This window comes from Sciurus vulgaris (assembly GCF_902686455.1).
Source record: "Sciurus vulgaris genome assembly, chromosome: 16".
Taxonomy (NCBI): domain Eukaryota; kingdom Metazoa; phylum Chordata; class Mammalia; order Rodentia; family Sciuridae; genus Sciurus; species Sciurus vulgaris.
The window spans coordinates 12,868,145-12,875,136 of NC_136477.1; positions in this window are offsets into that span (position 1 = coordinate 12,868,145).

The following is a 6,992-nucleotide window of genomic DNA, read 5'->3' on the forward strand; positions in this document are numbered from 1 at the left end:
GCAACTGCAGAATTATGACCTTATTTGTAAATAGGGTCTTTGCAGGTGTAATGAAATTAAAGTGAGGTCATACTAAATTAAAGTGGTTCCTAGTCCAATGGCAGGTCCTTTTAAGAAGAGGGAAGGTTGGCCAGGATGCGCACCGGGGAAGGAAATCACGTGAGGCTGGAGGCGGAGGCTGAGGCTGGAGTGATCCCGCAGGATCACCTGCGACCACCAGAGGTAAGGGCGGGTCCCCCAGAGCCTTCAGAGAGAGCTCGCCCTGCCAATACCACCAGGTTGCGGAGGCTGGCTTCAAACCCGCAATCCTCCTGCCTCAGCCTCCTGAGCTGCTGGGATGACAGAACTTCCTGCACTTTGACAGCTCTGCACCGCTGCGCAGTCCTGGGGCTGGTTCCTGGTCTTTCCTGACCACCTGCAGTGAGCCTCTGCGTTTGTCTGCTGCCTGCCTCTGCTCTGGGCTCAGTCTGCCCAACCTGTGGCTTCCTCAACCCTCTCCTAGCCTTTCGATATCACATGTATGTAATTTCATGTATATATGTAAATTGCGTGCCCTGTGACTTGAGTGTTACAGATACTAGTAGTTCAGACTGGGATAAAAGAATCTGTGACGGCCCTGCTTATGACTGACAGGTGACCCAGGTATTTGGTGAAAGAGGCGTAGTCCGTGAACTTCTTCTAACTGGAAACATCCGACCCTGGAAGGACACAGGCGTGCTTGTTAGAGCTCAGCCACAACAGTGTGGACCCAAGTGTGTTGAGGACATGAAGAAGGACAGCAGCGCCCGGCTTCTCACCGTAAGCTCGGGCGGGCTCAACGGCGGGACCAAATGTAAACTCGGCGGGTCTCGGTGGGCACAGTTAGCAGCCAAATAAAATGGGACAGAAAAGTGGCTCAAGCAAGCTTTATTGGAATTTGGCTCTCCGGTGAAATTCCCAGACTCCTGGGGTATAGGGACCCAGAGAAAATCGCACGTGGCCCTCGCTGCCCAGGGTTTTTATAGACTAGGATGGGAGGGGGTCTTGTTGAGTGACAGGTGGGTGTGAAGGGTCAGTGGAACTTTCCATCCACCTTGCTTCGAACTTTCTGGTCACCTTTGGCGAGCTGGTCTTTGTTCTAGCTGCTCAGCTGTGCCCCTTACAGTCGCCTAATTTCCGACCTAACACTCACCTCGACTAAGCACGTCCTTACTATTACCCACTGCGTTGGTCCGCTTTGTGCCACTATGACAAAATACTTGAGCTAACCAACTTACAAGGAGGAAAGGTTTATTTGGTTTCCTGGTATCAGTCTGTGGTCACTTGTCCCCACTGCCTTGAGGCACTGGTGACACAGTACATCAGAGCAGGAGCCATCAGCACATTGGCGGCACTGTCAATGGCTATGCAGAAACGTGACCCCTTCCTACCCGCCTTGTGGCCACCAGCCCCATCCGAGGCACCATTGCCTCTGGCCAGCGTGACTGGCGGCAGAAGCCTTCTCCCTGACCTTGCTTTGCCTGAGCTCTCACTGCTCCCAAGATGTGCCTGTCAGAATTGAAGACAGATCCTGCCGTTCCTGTGTCAAACCCTCCTGTGGTTCTGTTTCATGTGGAGGGAAAGCTGGACTCAGCTTGAAAATGTCTGAGTCAGGAGGTCAGGGGTGGACTCCCAGAATCTGTATTTCTAGCACCTTCTTAGGTGACAGGGAGGTTGCTGGTCTGGGGACCACCTAGGGAGAATCGCGGGGCTAGATTTTCCTGACTCTGGGGTGTGGCATTCATAGTATGGTCTTTGCGAATGGTACTCCTGGAGTTGTGCAGTGCACAGTGTGCACAGCTGCCCGAGTCGCCCCTGCCCTGTCCTGGTTGTCTTTCCTCTCTTTCTTTTTCTCTGTGCTTTAGCAGATCATCCAGAGATTGGAGCTGGGAGGAAATCCACAAAGGCAAATTCAGGTCCCACTTCCTTTGCCACTGCCGGAAGTGACTTCTTTTCTCAGAAACTCAGTTCATTCATCTGTAAAATAAAATCAGTAATACCCACCTCGTAGTGTTCCCAGACAGGAGCCCCCCCATACCCGACCCTGGTCATGGCTTCAGTTTTCTTCTTAGCATTTATCACTGTCTAAAAGACTCATTTGTCTTTTCGCTGTTGTTGTTGTTGGTCTCTCTTCTCAAACGTTAGCTCTGAGGAGCAGGAGATTTCGTCTGTCTTGTCCACCGCATATTCCCGCACCCAGCATAGGGCTGGCACACAGAAGTGTGCTCTGATTTAACTGTGTCTCCAAATTTCATGTGTTGGAAACTTAATCCCCCAAGTCCTGTGTTAATGGTCTTTAAGAGACGGAAAGCTTTGAGAGGTGATTTAGTTTTGGGGGAGAGCCCTCATGAATGGAGGGAATGACTTTGTTATGGAAAACAAGCTCTCTCTGGTCTGCTGGCTCATCTCACCATGCACGCCCTGCCATGTTATAATGCAGCCCAAAAGCCCTCCCCAGGTGCTGGTGCCATGCCCTTGGACTTCCCAGAAAGAAAGAAAGAAAGAGAAAGAAAGAAATTTCTTTCCCACGGTCTGGAGGCCGAAAGTCCAAGATCTGGAACCATGATCTAAATAAATCTTTCTTCTTTGTAAGGGACACAGTCTCTGGTAGTCTGTGATAGCAACACAAAGTCGAGGTGCTTAATATTTGTCAAAAAACCAAATGAATAAATGAAGAGGGAACTTGGAGGGATCAGTCAGATGGTTGCATGAAAAGTACCCGCTGCCTGGCACCTAGTAGGCACGGACATATGCTCTCTATTACTCCTGCCGTGTAACCGGAAAGTCACTCTCCAACTGGAGATTCTCGAACTGTAAAGCCAAACGAGGGGGCTCCAGTGAGCAACCGCTGCAGTGGAGGCTGAGGGGTCCTAGCCAGGAAGGCCCTGGGAGGCGGGCAGAGGCTCACGGTGGCTTGAGTGCTTCAGCAGGCTTGTCCTTATCCGGGGCGGGGGATGGGAAGGTGCCGATGTCACGCAGGGTGAGATGAAGTGGCGTGGGAGCCGGTGGGGAGTGGGCTGGGCCTCCTGAGACAGCTCTTCCTGTTTTTTCCTCTGTCAATCACCCGACAAGGAGCACTTCCTGTGCCTCCGCCCTGCCACCCCCAGGGGCCTTAGTTTATCGCCGTGGCTCCTGCCCCTCCTTCCTCCTCTTCCCACGCTCCTCTGCAGCCCTTCTGGGTCCCTTGGCCCTCTGCGGACAAAGCCCAGATCCTCACGTGGACCAGGGGTTGGGATGGAAATTCTGGGTGGTGTCCGGCCTCTCCCTGGTCTGCTGGTGGGGTGGTGGGTGCCCTGAGTAAATCAGCTCTGGGGTAAGCCCCCGGGGAAGAACTTGCTTCTGCTTATGGGGCCCACCACTCGCCTCTAATTCAGGCGGGGAACAAGGACGCCTGGGATTGCCTTCTCTGTGAGAAGTGGCTGGCTGGCATTTTTACACTGATTTTATGGTCCTGGGCATTGAACCCAGCGTCTCACACCAGCTGGACAAGCGCTTTGCACTGAACTACATCCCCAGCCTTTAAAAAATTCTGTGTTGAGACAGGGCCTCACTAAGTTGCTGAGCCTGGCCTTGAACGTGTGATCCTCCTGTCTCAGCCTCCCAAGCTGCTGGGACTACAGGTGTGCACCACTGCACCCAGCCTGTCTGGTGTTTGAAAGACAAGTGAACCTGCAGGGGTCTGACTTTGGGGGTGATCTTAATCAGGACTTGGCAGGCAGAACAGTTATTCATTCAACAAGTCGTCCCTGAGCACTACATTACCAGATAGCAGGCACTAACATACAGTGAACAGGACAGACACAGATCTCTGCCCTCGTGAAGCAGAGTTGCAATGGCAGTGGGGGTGGGGAGTAGGGGCTCCGAGACAGGCAGTGAATAAGATTAGGAAAGCCAGGTGCCGTGACCACACCTATAATCCCAGAAACTCAGGAGGCTGAGGCAGGAGGATCGCAAGTTCCAAGCCAGCCTCAGCAACATAGCAACGCTCTAAGCAACTCAGTGAAAGCCTGTCTCTAAATAATATATAAAAAGTGGCAGAGATGTGGCTCAGTGGTTAAGCACCCCTAGGTTCAATCTCCGGTGCCCCCAATGTCCCCCCACAAAAAAGAATAAGATTAAGAAGTGACATATTTGGAATGTCTGATGGCTAAAAAATGGTGATAACTGTTAAAGAGGAAAGATGAGGTTCTGGTATATGAGAAGGGACATCTTGGAATTTTAAACAGGGCCATTTGGGAAGGTCTCACTGAGAAGGCGACTCTGGACAGACTTCCTGTTGCTCTCCACGGGGACTGGGTACAGCCTCTGCTTGCTTTCCCCAGGCGTCTGGGAGACTCCCCTCATCTCCTCCATCTGGTTGCAGACGGCACCTTTCCAGCAAGAATTTCCTGACCACTTTAAAAAATTTGAGCATCTAACGATGGTCAGTCCATTCATGCTGCTATAACCAAATACCTGAGACAGGCTAATTTACAACAAACAGAAATTTCTTTCTGAGAAAGAAAGGAAGAAGGAAAGAAAGAAAAAGAAAGAAAGAAAGAAAGAAAGAGAAAGAAAGAAAGAGAGAGAAAGAAATTTCTTTCCCACGGTTCTGGAGGCCGAAAGTCCCAGGAGGCACGGGAAGGTTTTGCATATGCCTGGGGAGGGCGTCTTCTCCGCTTCCAGCGAGGGCGCCCTGTCGCTGCACCCGCCAGAGGGGCCGGGGCGGCCTCTCACGTGGCAGAGGAGCCGGCGGGCAGGGCGCTCCCTGTGCCCTTCTCTGAGGGCATGAGTGCGTCCCGCGCACGGAGCTCTCCAGGCGGGATCGCTTCCCCAGGGACCCCACCTCTTAACATCACCACGGAAATGGGGAGGGAAGGAAAGAAGGAAAATATCACTGCAAAGAGGATGAGGCTTCCGGCATGTGGAGTCTGGAGGGACGCGGACCTTCCAGCCACGGCAGGGCACCTGCTGCCCTGGGTGCGGCCGCACTGCGCGCCACCCGCAGGGCCCGCGGGCTGGGGTCCGCCCGGCCGCCGCGCCGTTGAACTACCCAGCCTCGCGTTGCCGTATTTTGAGGCGTTTTCACTTTTCATTCAGCTCAGCATCTTTTGAATCTCACTTTTGACCTCCTCTTTGATCTCTGGGTGTCATTTAATCTACAGATGTTAGGGGATTTTTCAGATATCACGCTGTTATTGATTTCCAGTTTTTTTAAAAAATTATTTTTTAACATGTACTTTTAGTTGCTGATGGACCTTTATTTTATTCATTTACTTATAGGCGGTGCCAAGAATCGAACCCAGCGCCTCGCACATGCCCGGCAAGCACTCCACCACCCAGCCACAACCCCAGCCCCATTTCCAGTTATTTTTGTTTATGAAATTGAACTCGGCATGATTTCGTTTCTGTGATCTTTCTTTTTACGGAGATTCCCGACCCCAATCAGTGCATCCGATTTCCCTCTCCTGCTGTCTTTCTTCTGTTTTCTTCTTATATTTATGATTAACATGATTTTTGGGATATTTGACTGATTTATTTATTTGCAGTGCTGAGGATTGGTTTGTTTTATTCTATTATTTCTACCGGTTGCTACTCTGAGGGTAGAGATTTTGTTGTTGTTTACCGATGAATCCTGAGTGCCTAGAACACAGCTTAGTACATAGTGGGTGGTCAATAAGCATCTGTTGAATGGATCAATGAACCAATTCAACCTCTCTGACAATCAGAGATGTTCTTCTGCTCCTCTGAGGTCACACAGCATGAAGGGGGTAGGGCTGAGGTTCTCCAGAGTGATGTGGTTGGATTCCATCACCAGTTCCTGAATACCTACTGTGTGCAGGTCCAGAGGGCTTTACATCTTTACACAGGAAGACCATTCTACCCGAATTGTGCTTACCTCACTATAGACCCACTGCCCTCAGTGAGCACCCTTGATGTGCAAAGATGCCACCAGTCCATCCTTTTGACCCATTAGCCTGTCCCCGTCCCTGTCCGTGTCCCTCTGGAGCCTGCTGCTCCACCTGTGTGCTTAGTGGGTTGGCAGTGCAGACAGACTTCTTCCTTCTCAGACAAGGGCTCCCCTTCCGAACCTGTAGGGTGGGCACGCTGCATCTGTGACCTTAGGTCCACCACAGGGGAAAGCCCAGCCCCAGGGGGCGCCGTCAGCCGAGGGTGGGGCCAATCGACTGCCCCTCTGGGGCCACCCCTGCCCCAGGTGCCTAGGAGGACTTTCCACTCACGGGGACCAGGTTGTTTCTATGGGGTCTTTCAGGGGCCTGGGGAGGGGTCTTGCCTTTGAGGTATGTGTAAGTGTCCTAAGATGACTGGAATGAAATTCCATGAATTTAATGGTTTAAGCGACAGACTTTGATTCCTTCATGGCTCTGGAGTTCAGAAGCCCAGAAGCAGTTCCACCGGGCCGACACCAGGACGTTGACTGAGCTGTGGGTCCTGGGGAGGCCGCTGTGGGACGTCTGTTCCTTTGCGTCCCTGTGGCCCCTACCTTCCTCTTTGGAGTCGACTCAGTTCCCCACATCCAAGGGCATTCAGTCCTTGGACCTCATAGCGGGTTAAATTGTGGCTTCCCAAAATAACACGGCTAAGTCCTGGAAACGGGAGATCTGACCTCCTTTGGGAAAAAGGGACTTTGCAGAAGTGATTATGTGAAGCGTCCAAAGATGAGATCGGTGACCTCCATGTCAGGAACCATCTGTATGTAGAAGGAAGCTTTTCCCATCCTAATTAAATGAACGATTTGTGAGCTAATCCCTTGAGACTGTGTGAATAGCCACTTCCTTGAGAAAAAAAGGGCAGGGGTCCCCCACAGAGAACCCACTTCCTTGAATGAGGCTTTACCGGTAGCACCACCACGTGGGGTGCAAGGCTTTAACACAGGAGACTCTGGGGAACATTTAAGATCCCCACTATGCTGGGCATGGTGGCACATGTCTATGCTCCCAGCTATTTAGGAGGTTGAGGCAGAAGGATCTGGA